The following is a 27,222-nucleotide window of genomic DNA, read 5'->3' on the forward strand; positions in this document are numbered from 1 at the left end:
AACTATCAGAGACATTGAGGCCAACACCACCAAGAATGGCGGAATTCACATTTATGCCGCGTATAAGTCGGAAAAAATGTGTAGCTCAATAAAGATCCCTTCTAAATTTTAAGCTACAGCATGCAAGCATACCTAAGAGAAAGTCAGTCGGATAGACCCACGGATAATATCCATATAGCCGAAAGTAAGGAGTCTCAAAAATTTCTTTTCGACTCCATAAGGCCGTACTTCAACTGATGCGGGGCCCAAACGATAGACCCACTCTCAAGTCTGCTTCTGACTAAGGAGTTATTGAGGTGTAGTAGTAGCTTTTTTGAGAAGCCCAAAACATGTAATGAAGTTGATTTAAATAGTAACCATTTTGAATAATGAGATGTACCTATAATGCAAAAATCCAAAGTATCTATCAATAATAATAATATTATAATAATAATAAATTTACAAAAATGGCCTAATAGCGGACTCTACCAACGTGAGACGAAACTAAAAGCCGGGGTAGTTAAAAAACGGTTTCTACAAAGCATTCCCGATGAAAGGGAAAGTGAAATAAATGCATCAGTGGAATGTGGTCTCGAAAGGGTAAGGACAAGGCTGAATTCGTTCTACCAGGCAATCAGGAGATAATCGGGATACAAGACTTGCACAGTCACATTGGTTGAATTCTTTCATATCACATTTTTTCAACTGACTAACCACTACAGACTACACAATAAATATTCCGATAATGATAAAGGGTTACCATAGAAACAGCTAATTATCCGCGAGAGTGGGATTAATGCTATCGTATTATTTATGTTTAATTAAAAATAACAATAATTATTGCATTTTCCCCATTTATGTTACTTACTTACTAATTTTCAGACGTTATGTACCTAAGTAAAAAAGTAAAGCATATGCAAATGACTATGTAGTAGTAAAAACGGAATAATGAATCAATTTTATTTTTATCAACTAGGTGTAGGTATAATTTATTAATACCCAAGAAGATCATCGGAAAATGTGGGTCGGCAAATCCAGACTGCAGTGGTTGGACTGTGTAATATAGAAAGAGACGCAGCATCCAAAAAGCTAATGTATTGAGTGTGTTACGGCAGATAGAGGGAATAGTGTAAACGTTTCCTAACGGCGACCAAGACCCATATTGGGAAGCAGTGTATGAATCAACTACGAATCATAAATCGATTAAAAACGAGGTAACTTTTAGTATGCCATTTGCACTGACTGAAAGAGCCGTAAACTTTACCGTCCGTATTGAAAAAATATAATACCTAGCAGGTAGAACCATTGTGTTGATTTTCGGAATTGGGTGAATAATTCTCTTGCGAGCTATTTCGTGTTATTTTTGTATAGAAATACTTCATCTGTTTATTTAAGTTAATCTGTGGTAGGAATATGGTAAACAAAATCTATCACGTGGTACATAATAATATTATAAACACGGCTAATAGCTATAAACCAAAATAGAGGCCAGTGAGATACATAATCAAGGAATGGAAAAGACCAGCACAAAAGAGTGAAAAAAAGGTGAAAGAATAGGATCTACATCTCAAGGGACATCAGAGTCAACAGGAATAGTAAGATTTTTAATGGTAGCTAATACTCATTTTATTAATATTAATAAATAAGTTTATTGTTAAAATCGATTCTATCTATCAGTCAACCATTTAAAATTTTAAAAATAAAACCAATCGAGTTGCTACTTTCCCTTCTAATAATCCCTATTTGAATAATTTTATTGTTATAGCTAGCTAGCCTTGAACGGGATGATTATTAGGCGGATTAATTAAGGGCGATGTCATCAAAAATTGTGATTTCATAGAGACATCTATTACACGATTTGCAAAGCATATACGAAAAATCATATTGGAATATCATTCCAATTCAAAGAACCTTCGAGTCATCTTAACTAGATGTCTCCGTATTAAAAATCGATGAAAAAATCGAAAAACCGGTGTTATAATTACAGTTGTTATTTAAACAATGGTTTTATACATCTATATAACATATTGCATTTTATTTCAATCGAACTGGCTTCATATTTTTATAAAAATACTGAAAATCGACCTAGTAATAATAATTATATGAATGTAACTGAATAGTCCAGATTCTGGATTTTATAGTCATTCTAATGAATATATTATTGTACAATGTCCTAAAATTATATGATATTATGGAATAATATTTAAATTTAATATTTGATTGCCTATCAAGTTGGTGATAATAATATTTTTTATGTATATTGTCTATGGTATTTGCATGACATTTGGTATATCATAATACTCTATACATAACCTAAAATATTTCGTGTTTCACTCAATTTCAAAGTTTGACTTAATATTGTTCTACAGTATCATAATTATTATCCATGTTGTACATATTTAAAATATTTGCGTGGCAAAAAATTATCAGAAATATTAAAACCAACAAAATCTTGAATTTATTTTCAGGTAAGATTAATTCATACTAATAATATTGTTATGTATCAAATATCAAAATTTTACGTTTGTTTGTGAGTTACCAAAATACGTTTTATTTTTATAAGGTAGGTAGCATGTTAATCGTGTATTAATATTTCCAGGCAACGAGCAGCTAATTGAGTTATGCCCATTTGAATGGAATAATGAAATTGAAATCGATGAACCCTTTATTGATTCAAATTTATCATCAAACTCTTAGAGTCACCGATGAAACATTAGATATGGTATCATAAGATCAGATACCTCCTACTTCAGGTATGTTCAGAATCGTTGAATTTATTTATATATTGCATAGTAAATCACTATTAAGCTCACAATGGCCGAGCGGCTTATAATATTGTGGGTCCCAGGTTCAAATTCTGGGTCTGGCCATGCGTATTGTTTTTAATTATTGGAGTCAGAATATGGACCTATTAGATTGAGCAAGTGGTTAACTTCCATTTTCTCGTGAAAACATTATTTATTTGGTATTATGTATGAGATAAATTAATTGACAATGAAGCTTTGTTACAAATATATTACTCATAGGTACATATACTTAATTACAATAATACCTATATTTTATGATTATTTATTACAATTTATAATTATGTATCATTTATAGGTGGATACCGTTCATGATGCTGCTGAATACAAAGCCATTCAGGACAAAGGGAAAAAGAAAAAGGGGTGTTTTTGCAGTTGCCGGAATCGAACCGTACCACGATTTTAGATAGGAATTCAACAGTAATCCACAGTGGAGACTATAAGTACCTGTTTACCATGACTGATAATGATAGGAAGGCTTGAAAGAAAAAGAATCTTGGTGTACAATGTTTTTTATTTATTATAAAACAATTTATATCAGGACATAATTTAATGTTACATTCGTCATTGCTAATATTTTAATAGACAACCATTCTTTATATAATATATACATTCATAATGAAATATATAGATAAATTCGCTTCATTACAATTTACATAATTTGTCTTTATTTCTGACTATTGCACTGTGTACCTAATATTTTTGTCTACAATTATTTATGTCTGTATTATGCCAATATGTTCGATAATTATCAACCTATTCAGTTCTTCACAGTAACTGTTCACACTTATGGGTAACTTTCTTGAGATTTCATCACTGTTGTCGAAGAATAGCTGAATGTTAAGAGTCAGAGGTAAGTTGTTGCCAGTGCTGTGTCAGTATTCATGAATCTTTGAAAGAAGCGGTTGGCAATTTTGGCGACTATGGAATCTGCTACCTTGAGTAGCCCCCCTCCCTCTGGATTGGGGAGACGAAGATGATGATAACTGGCATGGTGGCAATTTGCAGAACAGATTCTTTACCAGAAAAAGTGCAGTTCACAATGTGATCCATGTCCAATTGATGTTAGGTGTCGTTTGCCTATAATGTTCATAGAGACTATTTTTACTTATGTATAACAGTCTTGTACATAGTCTGCTCTATCAGGGTGATGGTGTATTATGCAATTGATGATTTTGCACCCATCATCAGTGTTTGCCATATTCTCCACAATGAGATGTATGATTTACTCCGAGGGATGGGCAGCAGAAGCCATAGGTAGAATGACATTTTGTTGGCTACGCAACCTCTATCAGTCTCACTGTCCAAAGCGTCAGGGATCTGATATGACGAACTTAGGATAGGCAGCCGGAGGTGTATTGCAAATCGCTCGCCAACCTTTAATACTAGTCTTATGAAAAATCAGTCTTTGCATAGTCTTTTCACATAGATTGACTAGATGAAATAACAACTCAATGTGTATTCTTGGAGCTCTTCAAGTCTTGCAGATTTTTTTTCTCATGTTACATTAGGCAATGTTCATACAGAATATAATAACATAATTTCTTACTATAATAGTGATGCGACAGTGCTATAAAAACAATATTTTGGTAATTTCGCTTACGCGATGACTGCAAATAAGTCGGTACAGGCAATTTGAATGTACATACACATTCAATTCGGTTTGATAAGATCCGATGATCGCATAAGTAAAATTACACCATTATATCTTTATAAATTTAAAATACACACAAACGACAAAAAAAAAATAATAGTAATACATGAAGTAATAAAAAAAATACACAAATACACAATACACAACAATGCCCACCTATACTATCATCAAATCAAGAAGGTGAAATATATCGTTATTATGCTTCTTTACATATTATATTTACCAACAACCATTTACTGTTGTTATGGAGATACATAAAAATTAACATTCAACATAAAAAATGAGTTTAATAATTATTAAAGGGCTCTTATTTTTTATTTTATATTCAGTGTTTGATTGAAAATTTTACATTACGGTCACACGACGCTAATTAGCCCACAAGGCATAGGTAAGGCTCCAATTCTGTTTGATTTATACATTTTGCTTATTATATCAATTATTTCATGATACGTGTAAACTTCATATATAAAGAATTTTCCTCGGGTACACAAAGAGGCGAGCATCAATGTGAATTATGAAATTATATGTAAGTATTATAATTTTGTTCAGACTGGAATCGATGATAATAAAATTTATGAGTATTTCACATTCACAAAGCTGTGGACAGACAGGGACGACAATGAATATACTACAATTTCATTGAAACAATAGTCAGGTGCTGTATAACATTATGGGTATAATTCAACGTTAGAATGCATCAAAATATTTCTTGTGGGAATATATTATATAATATCGGCAAATATGAATATGTTTCGGTACTACATGCCCACCATCATTTATGGCACTACAACGGGTCTTGACCTCCTTCAAAAACTTCTTTCATCCTGAACAAACGAGTGCAGTCTCTCCATTTTCATATGCCACATGATCTTTTCGCCTCTATAAAAACCACATATCCATAGCTTCTGTTTATATTATCCAAGTTATGGATCTGTCCGCACATGAATCTTTCATGCGACAGTATCTTCCGCTGACTGCTCTAGCCCGTTATCAAATAAAATTTTTGAATAGCATGATATGCTTGATTTTTTCATCTCATATTTCAGTGAAACTTTTAGTATTCCTTTTCTAGGACTAGGTGGCCACTGTAATGTGCCAATCAGTAAATTCTGTGTGTCCTTAGCCAAGATGTACTGATTGGAATGTCATATCTTCACTTATATAATAATTTTTTTCTTCTTCTGATGTCATAATCAGGTTGACTTGGAACAGACTAATCAGATTGAAATTCTCATGAGGCATCTGCAGTATGTGGCCTGTTACTCAAAGCTCAGTATACAGTTACTCTGATCCTTCATAAAGTGCTATAACGGGCTACCAGCACCGTCAGAATGAAAGCGTCGAATAGGCAGTATTTGGTTCTTTAAGACGTTCACAATATAACACAACGTTCAGTACATATTTTTTGCGGTTTTCCTAGGTAGATAGGCAGGGCTTTTATTACAAGAGAATCTGTAAACTCCATAGTTAAAACCCCTGCCTATCTACCTAGAAAAACCGCAAAAAATATGAACTGAATTCACGTTACAACACTTGTATTAGACACTGTTACAGCCGCTATCTACCCAAAAATCTAACTATTCCACCAAGCAATATCAAACCAACACTAACTAACTAACATTAGGTATCTATCGACACAACTTCCGTACCTAACTTTCGAAAGCAATGGAAAACTGTAAACAATAAAAATCAATGTCAAAAAAAGTGCGATGTTGCCAGTTAGCAACGTTGCCACATCTGCATAGATAATAAAATATTCTGTGAATGCCTACTAACCGCCACGTATCTACATACGAGGTAGGTACCTATTATTCATGCGAACTAGAATCTAATACAGATGACAGTTATTTCGGTATCGCACGTTATTGCCGCTAGAGGCAGCACGTCCTTGACGACTGTATTTAATTGGAAATTAGTAAATAACATAATAAATATAAATTAAAATATTACGTTAAATATACCTAAAAAGTAAGAAAAATATATTGAACAGGCTCACGTATTCGCTTGATGCAATTAATGAAAATTGAACATTTTTATTTTTCGTAAAAATCGATTGATTTTAGATTGAAAAAAAAACATTAAAACTATAATTAATTGACAAAAGAGATTCGCCAGTTCCAAGAAAACTTATTAAACAATGTTAAATCGATAATTTTGTTTCAAGAAATTACTTGGAACAATAAATATTTATTTTAGTAAAACCCTTATTTTTAGCCGTTTTTTCAAATTTGTCGCTTTCTCTTTGAAATAAAAAAATATATTTTATTTTTCCCATTGTATTTAGATAGGTATCGATCGATTAAAATATGTTTAAAGCTTTAATTTGATAATGAATTTCTATGCCTCTCCCCCTTAAATGGATGGCAACTCGTATATTCAAAATGGAGGCGCTGAAAAGTCTCGCGGGAAAAGGATATGACGCGATTCTTGATGGCCGTTGCTGTTGCTATGTGGTTGCTATGCGCAGTGAGGCGGCCGAGTGTAGACGGCCGACAGGAGCGCAGATGCAGCGAGGATGTGGTATAACAAAATAATAAAACATAATTTTAACACTCCCCATATTTTGGCGCCAATTCGTTCGTTCGCGCCATCTTTCTAGTGTTCATACGTAAAAAAATCTTTCATATTATTATTAGATATAAATATATTTTGTAACGCAGTCCATAAATGACAGTAAAAAATCTCCATTCTTTAATTTTTAATGGAATAATGATACTCTATTGAGATATAGATAAAATATAATAATTTTAATTTAACAATATTACGTAAGAAATAATTAAAACAATAGCGTGCCTATCATGTAAAAAACCGTAATATTATACTGACTAATGAATTACTTTTTTAAATATATAGGTATATTTACATGAATTTATGTACTATTAAATTTATTGAATTATTTTATTACAGATTAGTTTTTATACTGCCATCTAGGGTGACTTCAAAGCGACTCTATGCGCTGTTTTCTAGTTGTCTTTTGTAAATCACAGATGCCACTGCACACTAAGTTTAATATAACGAATTTATTATTTTTATTTGTCGGATAACTTTACTGAGGGACACAAAATTAATGGGAACAAGCATTCATACCCTTCTGGGTGTGGTATAACAGGGTTCGTATTTTTCCAACTAGGTACTCAAATTTAAGTTAATTAAATAAAACAATCTTACTAAATAATTTTATAGAATCGTGATTTATTATTAAAAATAATTTAATATTATTTTTATAAGTAGGTATGTATTCTTTCTTCTTCGCCTCGGACCTCATGAGAATTGTGCCGTCTGACAGTCTTTTCCAAGACTTGGCTCCGGGGCGGCAGGTTATATGAAAGTATGGTGAAGCAGGCAAGTATGGTGAAAAAGTATGGTGAAGCGGGCTGGTAATCAATTTTTGGCAAAATTTACACGTTAACCGTATATTATATGCGTACGTTATAATGGCCAAAGTAAATAATCAGTGATGCCCTGCATTTTTTTTTATCGCGTCGCTATTTCTCGTAAGTTGTCGGCTATTGTTGGCCTGCTTCATTCAGTTGTATGAGAAAGCCGATGCTCCTTCCCTCTCGGTATTCAGCGGTATGCAGAGCTTGACTTTGTCAATCCACCTGGAGAGAGCTTTTCTTCATCATCTCCGACCTTCGACTTTGCCCAATTTCACAAGTTTGAATATTACTGAATTACAAAAAGGGTTGTACATGAATATGGTTATTGCAGGTCCACACACAAGGGGGTGGGGGTATTCGAGGATACTCACGGACTTCCCAGGTATAAAAAATCGCGGTGAGCTTAGAATAAATGTTTGTTATTAAGAATGGCGCAGACTATACGAACGGACACTAACGATCCTAATCATCAGGGGCCACACACACAATATTGCCACTTATCGGTGCGACACGTAGGCGTGCATTCAACACGCTGAGTTGTTATCGCAGTGCAGGTATTCATGGCTAGAATCAAAACGCGGAGTGTCTGGGTATGGGGAATGTACTGGGAAAAGTGCAGGAGTTCGCTTTTCAACCGACGAGGCCCAGTAAATACGTAGTAAGCTAGGCGTTGGTTTTTTTAAATCTCCGTAGCGAAACGCATCTATTACATATTTTCCTCCATTAATTAATTAATTTTCCGACCATGTCCGATCCTAATAAGATCATATGGGCTTCCACAGAGTGGAGGTTTGTATTAACAGATTTCGCTTTTACGAGAAATGGATATCAGCCACTTGCTCAACCTATTAGGTCCATACTCTGACTCATACACAAATTGAAAACCGATATGAGTACTTGCCAGACCCAGGATTCGAACCCGGCACCCACGACCCTATAGGCCGGTGCTTAAGCCGCGCAGCCATCGTGGATGAAAAAAAATTAATTAACACGTAATAAATAATAAATTCACAGATTTTTTCAAAATATACCACTCCCATACTATTTTTTTGTGTGCGGATCTGAGTTATTGGGATATTATCCAAATAAGTTTGAGGATTGTTTACTAATAACAATAAAGTAAAACAGTGGATGGGTTCAGGGTAAATGATTCCATTAACTTTAAAGTTTAAGGACCGCTGATTTGCTTTAAGTAAAAATACTAATTTATTTTATGACACAATAATAATTAGTATAAACACGATGTCATACAAAGGTGAAATAAATTACCTACATACTGACTTTCAATCGAGTAAATTTTCTTCCATGTTGATCCCTACGCTGTTAGTTTGTAACGGCAACAAAATTAGGTTATAAAAGGGTATGTAAACAAAAAACACACCTGAACAAATTTACCTTGACCCAATTAAATTTCAACTGGATCGACTAACCTCAGGGCCTGTCCTAGGAAGTACAAGGCCCGATTGAAGCAGTGTGCACCTAGGTATGTGGCACAATTATTATTTTATAATCTAGAAATCAGGGAACACAAAATTAGTGGGAACTGATTTACGCTAATATGTAAGGTTTTAACAGGCTATGGATGTTGATTGTAGAAAAATATGGAATAAACTTAAAGAATATGTGGTACTGTTCGGTTATACGAAATACAGCGGAAAACACATTTTGAAAATAGCCGATAAACTGGATTATTTGTTAGGTTAACCTAACCTAACCTAACTTAACCTAAACTAACCCAAACTAACAAATAATCAAGTACCTATATCGGGTATTTTCAAAATGTGTTTTTAAATAAATAGTATGATTGTCATTAGGTAGATTTAAAATAACGCCCCCTATATTTTTTTGCTTAAAATTGTATTTAAATTTATTATTTATTTTTTTGATTTAAAATACAAAAGCTGATCGCCAATAGATTTTGAAAACGCTTCAGAGAGTATTGTAAGAACCATTAGTTTAAATGTGTCGCGATTAGATAGGATACCGATATAATTGTGGTCAATGTGCTTGGACGCGAAACCCTGACGCATGTTCGATTCCTGCTGGGTGTCATATTTAAAAGATTTTTTTTTTCTATTGGTTATATATTTTCTCAGAAGTGTTTTCAAAATTATGTATGTTATATAAATATAATTATATCGTATTATGTTTCAGGCAGAAAGAGAGAGAGGCAGCAAGACAAAAAATAAGACATAAAAATAAGAAATATTTCAAAAGCCACAGACGCTCTAATCCATGCTCAAAGACTTAAATGGAAATGGGCGGGTCATGTAGCGCGACTACAAGATTAGAGATGGACAACAATAATTATTACTTCATGGAACGGCCCAAAAGGGAAACGCTATAGAGGAAGACCCCATGCGAGATGGCAAGACGACATCATAAAGACAGCGGGCCCAAATTGGCTACAAATAGCCAAAAACAGAGTCCAATGGGACTCTTTGGAGGAGGCCTTCATATCACTGTTGAATTTATATACATTATCTAATAGTATCATATACAAAATAAAACAATCTTAATATATATTTATGTATTACACAAAACTATAAAAAAATAATAATAATTAATATTATATAAACTAGAAAATAAGTAGATAATACAATCATAGATATATATACATAATAGATATGTTCATAGGTTATATATTATGGCTACTAGGCGATTATTTAAAGCCTACCTTCTTAAGAAAAATATTTTTTAATTGCATATTGACATATTTATATACTTAATCACTTCATTATTTTATGTTATATAAAAATAATTTATTTTGCCAACGAGAGATGTCGTATATGTAGGAATGTATTACAGTATTACACAGTTTACAAAACAACTGCAAAGGTATTAAAAAATATACCACAGCGCGCCGTAAATAAATAATAAACGCCGCGACGTCTCGACGTAAATAAATCTCCGATTATGTGTGAAACAATACTGAATTTTTTTCGTATGGACTTTACGTCTCATAACCTCAGCAAGTCTGCTGATTTGTACGAAATAAGGTAAGCTCATATCGCAGAGCCTAAAACATTCGCGCATAGTAATGTTGTCACGACTGCGCACTTTGTCCAAAATTTGCTCATTTTTATGTCGCAATGAGTTTTTGAAGTTTCATTGAATTAGTGTGTCTTTGTCATTTACTAGTGTGTACCTATTCATAAGTAGTAAATATCGTACTATTCTCATAAGTATACCTGACAAGTGTGCTCTTTTTATCATATCTCCACAGCCTAACTCTTTCCAAAAGTCACCCTTCGCCACTGATTCATTAGATATAGTCAATTAACTGTCATTTACTTTTCTTTGTAAGAAATAAAAAGGCTTTTTTATTATATTTTATTTTATTTATTATGTTTCAGGCATTGCAAATGTAACTATTTATCGCAAATAATAGATTTTTAGCAATTCGCCAATGCATTATTCTATTCTCGTACTGCATTAATTTATTTTATCTTATCGGTCGCTGCCCATATCGTTTCAACGGATTATACTACAATGCAGTGTTGCCAACTGGCATTTCAAAAAATGTACATATTATGCAGTTGTGCAGCTGGCCGTATCACAATTATTAACCGTGAGATGTTGTATATGACACTGATGGCTGTATAACACTGAGATCAAATTTATGCATAAATAAAACACTTAAAAATACGTAGGTAATAAAAACGACCGGAAAACAAGATAAAGACAGAAAAAATAGACAGAAAAGTTAACTAGAAATATAATCGTATTGTACACAATTATATAAAATTCTGGTAGGTCCTCGTAACTATCAAGTCGTAGGTACCTACCAAATTATTAATGTAGGTATATAATGATAAAATTCAATCAATACTGCGAATATCTACGAATAACGCATCATTTTTTATCTCGATACTGCACGGCCATCTCTTTCAAAGTCAAGTCAAGAGTATACATAAGTGAAACGGCAAATAATTTTCAACAATAGGTGGGACGAAATTTCGCACTGACAAATCTGACAATCGTCACCAATCGCCAAGCGGCATTCGAGGTGAGAGCACGTCGATTTTTTTTTGTGATGGCGACGTAATAATATAATATTCTTATATCGTGGAAAGATGACAAAAAACGTTATGCCTGTACACGAAAAAGAAAACATGTCAATGAATATATTATTATTACTAATATAACAATAAACAACACTATATGGACGAATATTGAATTTTTACGACTAATTATGTTCCGTTCGGCACGCGTCATTGGCACAATCCGCCCGTCGCACAGTTAAGATCCTTTAGTTAGACCATGCCTCAACTGAGGTATAGGTATAATGATTGTATGTATAATTAAATGACATTGCCAACAAAATTATGTCTTTACGGTATTATAATTGTCTTTAATTGCTTAGTTCTCTATAAATAATATAATAAACTAATCTGTTAAATAATGATAATGATATCGTTAAGGCTAATTTATAAATTCCAAAAATTGTATATTCCTAATTCCAACTAAATAAATTTAAAAACACGATGTTTTCATTGAATTGTAACTATCGGTATAAGTAAATAATATATAGGTACATATGTTCTAATGTACGCATTTTTATTCTAAATTTTATTAAAACAATAAGTCATATAAATATGCTTATTTACCGTAATTCTTCATACACACCTGTGTCAATACTACCAAAGAACACCAACACAACTGCAAATCGTTTTTAGCGTACAACAGTGCCGATGTAGAACGAAACTACTATATATAGCCTTAAGCACGTTCGGTACCTATCTGTAATGTACTTTAAATGTAAGATAGAAAGGTAAAATTTTTGATTTCTATGTAAATTTTAAGTTGTTTTGAAAACGCTAGTTTTAAATCAATTCGCCTGATGCGTATTTTTCAAGATGAGTAGATGTTAAAAATAAAACTAGATCTGGCAAGAAAATTGGCAAGCTAGCAACGCTGATTATTATTGAAGGTTATAGGGTAACTTTTGCTCATGTAATTAATACTTTGTAAAAGTGCTTATCAAACAATTTTATGGCGACTATGTTATGTTTTTATTAGTGAAGATAAGCAGCCGTAGATTAATAAAACACTCTGGCAAAAACTAAAATTGAGTTTACATATTATTATGAATAGTGACGGGTTTTCGTAAAGTCTCGATTTTTCAGCATTTTCGCAGGCCGGGTGGGTAGAGCCCAAACGGGCCTCGGCCTCGCATCTTAAGACGGTACTTCAGTGAAACGGCAAATAATTTTCAACTATAGGTGCGACGAAATTTCGGACTGGCTGGCAATCGGAGAGCGAAAGTCGAGCTGTGAACACGTCAATTTGTTTCATGATGGCGACGGGGGAATTAATTCTTGAATCGTTACCCATTTACTTCAAAAAGAAAACATGTCAATGAATATATTATTATTATTAGTACAATAAACATAACATTAAATGGACGCATATTGACTTTTTATGACAAATTATGTTTTGTACTGCATGCGTCATTTACACAATCTTCACGTCGCGTTGTCACGATCGTTATAGACCGTGCCCCAGCTGAAGTATAGCCTTAACACAATCACTGCTGAACTTTTAATTACCTTTTAATTACTATAACACGTTAATTATATCTAATGATAAGTACTCCAAACGCGCCAGTCGCGGTGTTAGCACGAAATGAGTTAATAACGTATCGCAAGAAAAACTGTTATAGACCAATAAACTTATCTTAAGAATGGATGGGGGGAGCCACAGTCGAAAACTACCCAATCAAGACTCGCAACAGGACAGAATCTGACATTCGTATGACGTTTTCAAAATGGCGTCCATACAATAGTTCGTAGTTCCATTTTTGACCGTTCTTTAGATAAGTTTGTAGGACTATAATTATATTATTATTATGTAAATTATAGGTATTACATTTCACCGAACATTTCATAACCTAACCTAACTTGACCTTACATAACCTAACAAAGTAAAAGATATGTGGGGCTCAATATGTATTAGCCCAGCGAATGTATTCTATACACAAGGCTGCTATCGGCGGCTACCGAGGGAAGTTTATCATATTTATGTATTGAGGCAGTTAACTGTTAAAATAAGTTAACCGTCTGAACTGTCAAAAAGTGCTATATTTTAACAGCACCTCTCTTGGTTGTGTTAGCTTTTAGAGATAGACAATTTTGTCAGTTTAGACGGCTAATTTATTATAACAATTATGATATCTTAATACATAAATATGATAAACTACCATCGATAGCCGTCGATAGCCGCCTTGTGTATAGAATAGATGCGCTGGCCCCCTTAGCCGGCTCGCACATCAAAACTCGTATCGTCTGCAACGTGTCGAATACGTCGATGTGACGTCATCGTTATTCACAAAACACACGTTGCCAAATGGAGCTCCGCAGATTGGTCGTATGCGACTTTTTAGCTTGAAAAAAAAATCTAGTGCTGCTATCAACAAATCGCTTGCGTTTCGTGCTGTGAGTCAAAGACATAAGAACGCATACACACACACCTACGAATCGGTCATTCCAATATTGACTCGCTGGTCGCCGCATCCAAATGTATAAACGTTTTGAGAGGTTACGCGCGACTGTCGCTAGGTAGATGTGCGCGGTCTTCATATGCAACACCGACACAACAGCGACATTCCGACGTCTGCCGCACAGCCATAAATCAAACCTTCTAGGATATAAGAACCTTTTAGATAATTAGTCAAGTAAATAAATATGCATAAAAAACTGTATATAAAATAAAAGTAAAATAATATAAAAGGCCATACCTCAGTTGAGACACGGTCTAAAAAGATCGTCGATAGGCGATGCGCGGATTGCGGGTCGCTGGTGGGAATGAGGCATGTCAAACCAAATATAATTTGTCTTATAAATCCAACATGTGTCCATTTAATGTTCTGTTTATTGTTTTATCAGTAACAATAATAATATATTCATTGTCATGTTTTCTTTATAAAGAAAATGGGTAACGTTTTAAGTCATCTTTACACGATTTAAGAATTATCACGGCCGTCGCCATCACGAAGCAAAATGACGTGTTTCCAGCTCTACATTCTCTCTCCGAATGGGAGCGAGTGCAAAATTTCGTCGCGCCTATGGTTGAAAATTTTTTGCCGTTTCACTGATGAATCACCTTAAGTATAATTTTATGAATATTTTTACACCCCATTATGTTACGGTTAACAACTAGTCTGGAGCCGAGAGCTTTTGTGATAGATAACTTTTAGCATTAACTGACTTAATATCCAATATAATTATTAAATACAGTTCATTTACTACTCGAAATATAACAGACCACTCAATTTTAATCAAAATAATATTACCTAAGTAGCCAATTTGATCACCACTCTAAAGTTCACCGAGTGAATACCTCACGTGGCTATTCTAATTTCTAATTGTATGGGATTTGAAAGGATGTTTATGGTTAGAGTCACGCACGCCCTCGATGTCTATTATTGGATTCCAGAAAGCATTTTCTAGATTGGTTTTGCTATGAAATTTGATGGGATATAATATATTATTATAAACGGTGGATCTGATTGATTATCAAAGACGTTAGAATAATTTTTGCATCGGTTACGAGTTGTCAAAAACTCACGATTATTCTGAATATCAATAATATCCATCAGTGGAGAAGGGTGGATGTAGGCTGTTAAGATCCACCATAAATAGTGAACACTAATCTTTGTCAGTCATACGTATTGGTTTTCATTGAAATAAGATACAATTTACAGACGGTGTTGGTTAGTTTTTAAAATTCAATTAAACCCTACGAAACCAAACCATAATAGATAATAGTCGTATATTAATAAAATATCGAAAATTATGCAATTAAATCATACATAACTATGTATATTTTAAAAATACAATAATATTTGTTATTTATTATAGTTTGGTTTAGGCATGGCTTAATGAATTTAAAAAAATGAACCAATAATATGACGTGTCTTATGCCAACGAAAACAAATAAGTATGAATGAAAAAGTGGGGCAAAATTTTGCTGTAACGCCGAAAATATACCAAAACTATTATGGTTTTTTTAGGCAGGGTTTAATTGATTTTTAAAAACTTTCCCATCTGTAAATTATTGTAGTCTTAGTTTAATAAAAACAAATACGTATGACTGACAAAGTTTAATATGCATTATTTATGGCGGATCTTAACAGCCCACCTCCACCCTTCGCTACTGATATCCATATTATTTTAATTGAATTTTAAGGTAGCGGGGTTAAGAAAATTTATCAGATTCGACTGACTTCTACAGATACTCCGCCTGTTGCATATAGCTTCTCGTCGATTCAACTGCGGAATACGGCACTTTCAAGATACATTCCCCATACCCAGACATTCCTCACTTTGAGTCTAGCGATAAAAAACTGGCCTGCAGGTATAACTACGGGTGTTTACATAGTGTAGAGTTATTACGAGCTGTAGCATCTAAAAGTTGTTATTGATTGGTCGTGGCTTAACGGTCATAATTAGTAGGTTCGCTAGTGTCCGCTTGTGTCGTCCTCGCTGTGTTGTCTTTAAGACATGCCGCATAGTTGCATCAACGCATGAGTGCCACTGGTCTTCCAGTGCAGTGTTTGGTGATTTGTATTCGAAATTCTTGCGTCGATTCGTGACTGTTGAAGACACAAGGATTCAACACTGTTCATCAGAGTATAACTAGCAGTCAAAACAATGGAGAAGGTCCGGTGAAAGTTCACCGAAGACAACAAAGGCTTTTTTATCATCAGTGAAGGTTCCCAATGGCAAACGAGGCCGGAAGAGCAGCGGCGATTTTATTTGACGCAGATGATGCAATCGATTCGTCATAAGAATTAAAAGGGGCCTCGAAACAGTTCAAATCAGTCATACGTTTATTAAATTATACCAGAATCTTCAAAAGTTTAGTATTTTTCACAAATTGACACCAAAATAATACATAAAACAAAGTATAAGAAAATCTCTACAACTAAGATGAAATGTGCTCATAACATCACCACTCAAACAGATACGTTTTTTTACACAAAAAATGAACCTATAGGTAGTATTATTATGACGTGTAATTAATAATTACTACCATCTTTTTGTATTTAAAGGATGTGATTCTAGGAAAAAAATACCTGATACCAAATAATATTTATTATATTATCATAATGCCTAAATCCCCCATCAAAAATCCTCCAATCGACAGAGTTGGGAATATAATGATATTATTGTAATTGTAAATGAGTCAATGCTAGACCATGATGCACAGCGAAACAAAGAAAAAGATAGTTACCGTTATCTGTTTCTGGGCGGATTAGATACAGTCAGTCGGCCACCTACCCTTGTTGAACCCTTACGTCGCCTCTAAATACGATTCGCTACCTTTTTCGTGCCAAAGCGCGCGTTTACAAATGTTGTTAGTAATTAATTGTTACTTGCCAAGCGAAATATACTTAATGTCCCTGAATCGGTGTTTTTAATAAGTGTAAAAGTGTAAATCAACACCGTCCGTAAACCCATACCTATCACTACATACAATCATATTTTTACTAGGTAATCAGTCAGTGAATTTATCAGTGCACGTTTCTAAGCCCGCCACTGCAGAAGTGTGTTTTTTTTTAAATTTTGATGTAATAAAAATAATCTGGCACGGTGGAAAAATGCTGTAGAGGTTTTACCCAACCCTACAACTGACTCGTTATTATTGTCTATGCTCATGTTTAGGGCATAGACAATGAGAAGTCGGAAATGACAGTTGTCTAGAGACCATAAATCTATTTAGAGGTTGCAAGGGCGCTTATCCCTTTTCCAACTTATCAAGTTAAAGGAGTCATGTTAAACCTTTATACTCAAAACTATAACTTCGTGATATCTACCGTGTAATACCTAACCACTAATGTATTTATGCCATATAAATAAACGACACAAAAATACCAACGCGTGTTTTCCTTCAACACTGCCCATACATCATATGTCACATACAAAAGCAACCGTCTGAATATAAAATAATAACGAGGGTGGAGTTCGTCAATAGTTATTTTTCAGATTATATTATGAAAGCTCTGTTCTCGTATAGGCTTTCAGTCGATAGTCAGATTGAACTAACCTTATCATTTTTTTGTCGATAAGAATAGATATTAATTTTGATCATAGATTACTGCAACGAAATCGTTGGATTATTGATGCAATAAAATGCAGCTGGAATACTCTGCCCTGTCAATAACTAATGCCACTAATGGATATATTATAAATATTTTTATGAATATGCAATAATATTTTTTAAATGGTTTTGTTATGACTTTTATGTCGGGCCATCCATCACAAGCAAGTAAATTTTCTACATAACTTCCTGCCATACACAAATATTTCCACGGTCTGTACACTTTGTTTCCGCGTCTGTACACTTTGTTCCGCGTCTGTACACTCTGTTCCACTTCTGTACACCGTTTACGAAAAAACGAAATATTATTAATGTAATAGAAGCTACTATTTTCAATGAGAAATTAATATTAAATTAAAATCAATTTCTACGTTTTATTAACGTTAAATTAATTGTTTCAGCAGAATCTATTGTATACGCAGTGTTTCCCAAAGTGTGGTACGCGTACCCCCTGGGGTACGGGACGAATTTGGTGGGGGTACGCGCTGCACCGGGCTTTGGCTGCGCCTGGTGCAACAAGCATTAATACGACATCAATACAACATCCATGCTAGAAAGTTTATCGCATGCGGAAGAAGAGCAATTAATTGTTGGAACTAGCTTCAGACAAATTCTTAAAAATAAATATAAGGAGTGTACTTTAACATCATTCTGGTATTATCATCATCACATTGTGTATCCAGTTTTAACAGAGAAAGTCCTGATTTATACATATTGTCTTTTCCAACATCATTTTTATGTGAAGTTGCTTTTTCTGCATTTGTAGACATGAAGCCAAAAAAAGGAACAGGCTTTTGGATGTGGAACCACACCCCAGATTTAAATTAACAACCAGGAAACCAAATTATGATGACCAGTCTCACCATAAATAATTTAATCCTTCTCATTAATTATAATGGATGTTATTTATAATATAACTTTTATTTATTTTATTTATATTTTATTATGAATGAATTTTATTTTTTCGTTTATTATTATTTTGTTTATGTTACCTACGAAAAAGGAAAAAATATATTTTGATTGTTATTCAAGTATATGCATATTTTTTTGACGACGGGTACTCAGTGTTACGAAAATTAAAGAATGGGTACACAGATGTCGAAAGTTTGGGAAACACTGGCTATAGTAATTTGGTAATGATAATCATGGCCCCCACATCATAAAGCGGGCTCCCAGACCATGATGTTAAAGCGGTGTGATGCTGTACAGTGTAGGTACAGCATCGTTTTGTAAATGGTATTTCGTGTATTATTGAGTTGTCGACACTCGGCGTCATAATATATTATGAAGCAGTGATCGCGACCCCCTTTTGTGGTAGCCAAGTAACATGCGACCCCTAGTCATATTGGATTAATAGCCAGTTTTATTACAATCAAGAAACACACTGAAATAATTATTTAATTTAATAACACTCTACACCAATGATACTCAACCTTTTTTTTCTTCGGGCCAAATACATATATTTGTAAAGTAACGCGGGCCGCATCACTACTGGTGTGACGAAAAAAATCATGAAACCCCCCCTTTTTCACATAACATTTTTGAGATATTAAAAATTATGCGTGTTTTTTTTTTTTTTTTAAATTAATCGTGTAAATAGCAACACTCTTATACCAGATCTTATGTGGACCATAATGACAATCCTCTTCGGGTGTCACTATCTGTGCGTCAAAGTCGAAACTAATCTCAAGATATACGAAATTCCTGATAATAAATGTGTTTCGGGCCACACATAAAAGCTTAAGGGGCCGCATGTGGCCCGCGGGCCGCAGGTTGAGTATCGCTGCTCTACACAAAATCATCATAATATCATACCAAATTGCATCGCACAACCAAATATTTTCTAATGTTTAATATACGTGAAGTCAAATAGCGCCACAGGGGACTTTTTTACTGTACAATATATACTGTATAAAACCCTATCTAATTCAAGCCATCATAATTAGGTAATCCAATCCCGAGCCAAAATTCTGATCCCGGGATTTCGGGATTACAATTTGACAATTCCGGGATCCCGGCATTGCCATTTGCTAATATAAAATTTTTATAATTACAAATAACATTGATAAAATCGGTCAAAAATAAATCTAGTATAATTTATACTATTTAAGACATTTACTGTTAATATTGTACACGTTCAATCTTGGAAATACATAAGTTTAATGGAGTAAATAATATTGTAATATAAATAATAATGTGAATTTAATATGAGATTGCTGTTTCTGATAGTAAAGACTCAATGAATGGGTTAGCGAGATTTAAAATAGTATAGCAAATCATGGTGTAGGTATTTATGGACTTTCCGCTTCATAAATCTAATTAGTTAGCCAATTATGAAACTGCCGTAAAACATAATTATGAGATCATGGTGGAATTACTTTGTTAATAGTGGGAAGCGTTGTTTTTTCCAATCTTTCTCATTTTTATTAAATTATGTGAAAAAATAATATGAATCGGCAACTTACACAAGGGTATAAATCAAACTTCATTCAAACTCAGTTTATTTCTAACGTAGTTATTTGTTATTAAACGTATTTTTTCTGTTATATTTTCGTTTTTATTTTATTTTCTATAAAAATTGATAAAAAATCAATCCCGAAAGTTTCGGGATTATGTTTATCTATCCCGGGATTCATAGGTATCAAAAATAGCTCGGGATCCCGGGATTGGAATCCCTAATCATAATGGAGGGAGGCTGTGGTGATCCGGCAAAAATAGTACACACTTTTCCAGCTATACGTATGGTGTGCCCCATTTATGTCGGATCTTAACAGTCTACCTCCACCCTTCGCCAATGATTTAATATTATTCTGTGTACTCTGTTTTACCATTGTATTTTATATTTTCTTTTATAGGTGCATGCGCCGTTTATAAATTAATTAATTAATTAGTCAATTGGCAACAATCAAATTTCGAATATGCAATTATTTTGTGGTAAGTTACCCAATAGGTTGAGCAAGTGGCTTTCATCTATTTATCGTAAAAAAAATTGTCACGGAACCTCTTTTTGAAGCACTCAAGATCCAAACAACTGAAAAAAAACTGGTATAAGTCTGTATACTGGAAGCCAGGCGGGAACAACGGCAATTTTCATAGCCAATTTCTGCAAGAATTCATGAATTTTAACCTAACCTAACCTAACAAATAATTCAGTAGGTATATCGGCTTTTTTCAAAATTTGTTTGCCGCTGACTTCTACTAAACAGACAAGAACCAACAAACTATTATCAAATAGCTTTCTTCCGACAGTGGAAGGGTTAAGGTGCCTTGCCCATTTTACGGCTATTTTCATGTTTAGCGAACGAAGCTTTTATGTTTTAGTTGGTAGGTCGGTTTCTCGCCGTGGAACTAGGTTAGGAGTTTAATAGAGGAGCGTCAGTACGCCACTGACATGCTACACCTTTATTTGTATAAGCCATGTTAAAAAGACAGCAAGCATTACCAGAGGCGGCGATCACTCAGGGCAAATAGGAACTTCGCAAGACGTATTCATTTTAAAACCTATCAGGGCCAGTCTCTTCAGGTCTTTTTATCTCGAGTATTGATTGCGCATGTAGCGTCTTCCATGAAGTGATTACTTTTTTTTGAATGAGGAGTTCAGACATGTACCTACATTTTAAAACGGCCGAAGATTTATGCGTACCGGTGATTGAGAAACACTGGAGTAGATCACTCGCCATTTTTTTGGGGGTGTGGAATTGATTTACTTGTTTCCCCTTCTAAAGGATATCGCGGCCAGATATCGCGGTTAAAGTATTGCCAAGATTATTTTTATTTATTATTGACATGATAACACTCCGCGTTCGGTAATATTATTTATATAATTAGTCGATCAAATACTTGCAACTAGAGTTGGGTTTCGGGAATTCCCCGACGGGAATTCTCGAGAAATTTTCGAGATTTTCCATCCGGAATCTCGAGAATAGAAATTTTTAACATTTCGGGAAATCCCAAATCTCGACATTTTTTTCTTGGGATTCGGGATTTCTTTATTATCAAGCAGCGATTGACAGTCTGTGTTTTTTGAAATTCCATTTTAATAAGTAATGTTTTGAATTATATTTGTTTTCCTACTTCTATTTTGTCTGTCTTCTTACATAAATTAAAAAAAAAAAACATATTTTTTTTGAATTTGTCTGTTTTTACGCAGGTTTTTTTTAAATTTTCCGATATCTCGAGAATTCCCGAATCTCGAGATTGAGATTTTCTCGGGAAATACCCAACTCTACTTGCAACCTATTGATCCTATTTTTGTTGGTGTTTGTGTAGATAATCGGAACTCGATGATTTGTGGTTTACCCATAACTATATTTACTATTTATATTCACACATCGCAATGATTTGACAGTTATCTTTCGATGTTTGGCCGCCACCCATTTATTATTATGCGTTAGTTACTATTTCTTATTTATCCATAAATCAGACTTATTTAAAGAAGTAATACTATGCATATTGTCCTTAGTGTTACTCGCGTGTCTATCTATCTATCGAATAAGCCAATATCGCTTGTATAATATAAATAGCATAAAATACTAAAAAGTCCCTTCCAAATGCTTTTACACGCCACTGTTGTTTTTGGTAGACGATAAACGAGGATTCCTTTTACGAAATGGCGCTTAAAATTGACAGCAGCGTTTTGTGCCGACAAGAAGGGGCTCGTCACTAGATTCCCTTCCCTAATGATCACTTCCGGCTCTAGCCAAACAATAATAAGAAATAATGTTATTGGATTGGTCCTCATTGTGTGCTATTTTCCCACGACCTCGACTCATAGAATATTAACTTTGCTACATGAACAATATGATTATGAGGATAACTTAATAGAAATGTGTGGAAGATCTTCGGTTGCATTCGGCACCAATAACATTAGGAGGTATATTATAGTGGTAGTCTTTTGGTAGGTAGTTATGAAAATTTTACATTCTTAAATCATGTGTATGAGACAAAAAAAAAATGTTGATCATTGACAAGTGCAGATCGTGTCTGGAAACTTGTACGTATGTAGTTCGCCGTATCACACTTCACCGTGAAATGTTGTATCGGATATATATGGCCGTATATTAAAGACCGTCCAACCTCTTTGGATCGTATAGTACTGACATAAAATTCATGTCAAAATAAAACACGGTTCTTATCGGTTTACACTTTACAGGAAGCAGAAAACAAATTTTGAAAATAGTCGATACACTGGATTATTTGTTAGGTTAGGTTAGGTTAGGTTAGGTTAGGTTTTCATTCTTGAATTCATGAATTTCGCCCAAAATCAGATATGAAAATTGAATTATTTAATATTTATATTGAATCTAATAAAATTGGAGACCGTATGGTATACGGACATCTCTTTCCGATAAGAAAGCTCACGGCGAACTGTGCCACAGTGAAACGTTTTAAGTGCAATTTACATTTTACATGTAAGCAGTGCAGATCATGTGCTATTACATACCCTGCAGCCCTATGTTATAACTTGTGACATGAAGTTATCCGACGACATGACGTAATTGTGACGTAAGCCAATACACGCTCGAGGCAAGCCAATACACGCTCGAGGCAAGCCGCCCAACGCACACGGCTCACCATAGATATTATTATGCTGAAACACCAATTTGTGTATGGGGACAATGGATAACGCCAGTATTTGAGTAGCGTTAATTTCTCGAATGCTTTGACTCACTCCCGTACGTCACAATGGTGTCATATGACGTCATTCCGACCGGGCGACTTCAACTCGCAAGTTACAATATAAGGCCCCTGCACCGCGATTTCCTAACTATCGACTCGTCTGGCACCAGACGACATGACGTAATTGTGACGTCAGCCAATACACGCTCGAGGCATGCCTCCCGCGCACAGTGCTCACCATAGATATTAATACAATGAAACACCTATATGTGTATGATGACAATGAATAGCGGTACTGTCTGAGTAGCGTTATTTTCTCGAATGCTATTATCACTCCGGTAGTACGTCACAATGATGTGATGTGATGTATGATGTCGACCGGGCAGCTGGCACTCGCAAGTTCTAACATAGGGGGCCTGGTCTACGGAGCCGAATCCTGAACGTTAAATGAACGGACAATAAAACAGGACGCTTTCGAGATGTGTCTGAATCGGTATACCACGAATATATCCTGGGTTGATCAAATTACCAATGAGGAGATTTTAACACTAGCAAATCAGGTAAGAGAAGTTATTATAGCTTTTATCAAGCGGGGAAAGGCTGCATACTTCGGCCACATTTACGACTGGAGAAAAAAAATAATGTTCTTGATTCAGAGAATCCTCAAATCTTGAGAAATAAAAAAGTTTAAAAAATCACAAGTTCTTCTGTTATTCTGCCATCAAAATACACTCCAGTAAAGGCTTAATTACATTGGCAGACGCGCAGATCCAACCATCCAACGATCCACACCGACGACGGTCGGGACCAACTTTTACACTATTTGCAATTACACGCAACGATTCGATCGCGTTAGTCCTTGCTTTTGATTGGTTTAAAATAAACAAATAAACAAGTGTTGCTATTATTAAAAATATTGGTTGACCGAAAACTACATCTTTGTTAGATTGTTGGCTACACTGAACAGTTTTCCCGCGCAATTTTACGTCAAAACTCAGCTGTCGAACCTAGCGGGCGCGTGTTCGGATATTTTCGTACGTTCTCGGCTATCTTCGCTTGCTAATGAATGGATCGTGACAGACGGGAATAGGATTTGTTCCAATTTGCTCACGATCCCGGAAATCAATAGATAATAGATTTTGGTAATCGTGGGGAGACGATCGGGCCAGACGCAATCTACCAATGTAATTTGAGCATAAGATCTAATCTCGAGTATATTGCGCATGGATTGGCGTCTTTCATGAAGCGATTACCGCGATTACCCTTTTTTGAATAAGGAGTTTTGACATGTACATTTTAAAAAGATCGAAAATATCTGCGGACCGGTGGTTGGGAGGCACTGGATTAGATCAGGCGCCATTTTTTGGGGGTATGGAATTGATTTACTGAATTTACTTTCTAGTAATTATGAATGTAAACTTGAATGACGTGGTATTTAATTTAGTAATGGGTCGACGTGCTAATATTGTATTGACTGCGCGACATTACTTTTTTACCGGTTCAAAACAGGTGCGCACACAGGGGGGAGGGTTCGGGTCCGGACCCCCCAGGAATGAAAAAAAATATAAGTTATTGCGGTATGTAGTGTCTTGTGATTCTACGACACGCAAATTCTGTGTCAGTTGAACTAATTAATTAGTGATACCATCTGAGCCATCCAATGTTTGCTTTAATATTATGACAAGAGACAAGACAGCGTGGCTGATACAAACGGACACCAATTATCCCAATATTTATGGCCATTAGGAAACGCATTCGATAACTACTTGTGGATGCGATACTCGTAGATCACCCGTTGTTATAGCTTTAGTGTCTGGATATGGGGAATATACTCTAGAATGTACGGAAAATTGTGCGGTTGAAGCCGCGAGAAGCTTATAATTAGTGGGCGGCAGTTACGTCCCTAGATAAAATGCCGCCCCTAAGCAGCGCCAAAATGCCGCCACATTTTTTTTATAAAGTTCATTATTTCGTCACTGTTCTGACAGAAGACACTAATTCGAAAAAATGACATATTGAGTTAGTTATACCAAAAATATTCCTTATTTCAAACATTACCGTCTGGAAACCTTCTTAATAAATAAACAGTCTTTATTTTAAATTGATCTTTTTTACGATTACTTAATAAACTCACATGATAGACCATTTCAAACATTTTTACTACTTCAAAGTCAAATTACTCAAAACTAGTATTCTCCAGTAAGTGTGTTCTGCCAGAACAGAGACGATTTTTATCATCCTTTCATGTCCAATATCTAAGATATGTGTTGTATGGATATATTTACTAACAAAGTATCAGACAAATAAAGACGTTGAAGGGCAACGGATGTAAACTAGGTATCGCGAACCCGACAAAACCATTGAGCTGAATTTTTTAATGGAAAGATATTTTCGTTATTAGTTTAGGTAGCTATTTCTATATAATATTCCAAATGATTTTCCTCGATTTGCCGCCCTTCGAGTAACTGTCGCCCCCAAGCGACGCTCAATCTGCCTACCCTTACGGGACGTCACTGGTGGGCGGGGTAGCTGCGGAAGTCAATGGCTCCAGCTAAATTTAATCAACCTCGCCCCCCTCCCGTCACATTAAAAAATAAAAAATATATTAATATAGGTATTTTTCGAAACATTTTTCTGTGTGCGCGCCTGGTTAATAATAATAATATGGTGCATGTGGCCCAGTGACCGCAGTCTTCCAATCTTAAATGATTGTACCATGCTGTAATATAATATAATATTTTAAATTGTATTCTCATGATCAATTCTATTTGGCATGGAAATTCCGCAAATTGATTCGTACAGGAATTTGAAGCAGTAATTCGATTCAATGAATGTTTATTGTTTTAGTCATTCATCAACGTCATTTCTGGTTGATTGCTCAAAGAGACATACGACTCATACGATACTATTTATGACAGCGATCGCGAACCGTTTAAGGGGTAGAGGCATGCCGGCAGAGAACCTAGTGGAAAAATGCGAAGCTTGTAATTTGAGATTTGAATGAAAGATTTGGCTCTTTATCAATATATATCAACAATATCTTTATCAAAATAAAAAGGATTTCAAGTTATACACATTTATATTTTTTATAAAAATCGATGTTTTTTAAAATAGATATAAAAAATATTAAAACAATGAATCAGTCAAAAATCTAAACGCCGAAAAATTGAAAACCTAATAAACTAAATTTTAATAATAAATATGACCATAAAATATAATGTGATAATAAGATGTGACCCTGCAACGAATTCACAATTTATTACATTTTTTTACAATTGTAAGTTTATCTTTAAATTAAAAAATAAATAAAAAATCTTTTTGATGTTTTCAGATACATATTTATTAATTAATACAGTTGAAATTGTAAATTATCAAAAAAATCTCAAATTGCAAGCTTCGTATTTTTCCGCTAGGTTCTCTACTGGCGTGCCTCTCCCCCTTAACGCTTACGTGCCAAACATCTCATTAAATATTATTTGCAATATTAGGTGGTGGGCCAACGGTTGTTATTGGAAGAAAATGATAAATCATAAAATAGTACATTATTATTGAACGACTATTTTTGTAAATCAACAGAGTACAGAACGAATCAGTGAATCATTCAGAGACTCCAGATAAAGGTATTTTACTATATATTTTGACATATTATTCGGCGTGGACCCGATAATCTGAAGAGAATAGT

The 27,222-nt window shown here is 34.5% G+C and overlaps 1 protein-coding gene and 1 long non-coding RNA gene across 6 annotated transcripts in view; one reads left to right on the plus strand and one right to left on the minus strand.

Moving 5' to 3' along the window:
- Positions 1-27,222, minus strand: part of LOC147078849 (xaa-Pro aminopeptidase ApepP) — a 200,793-nt gene that overhangs the window by 42,187 nt on the left and 131,384 nt on the right. The window lies entirely within an intron of this gene.
- Positions 2,284-5,868, plus strand: LOC147078850 (uncharacterized). Its single transcript, XR_015071043.1, has 3 exons — positions 2,284-2,447; positions 2,579-2,732; positions 3,082-5,868. It is a non-coding gene; the product is annotated as an uncharacterized LOC147078850 (long non-coding RNA).

This window comes from Rhyacophila brunnea, unplaced genomic scaffold (assembly GCF_057557595.1).
Source record: "Rhyacophila brunnea isolate RB1 unplaced genomic scaffold, BYU_Rbru_1.0 scaffold_10, whole genome shotgun sequence".
Lineage (NCBI taxonomy): Eukaryota > Metazoa > Arthropoda > Insecta > Trichoptera > Rhyacophilidae > Rhyacophila > Rhyacophila brunnea.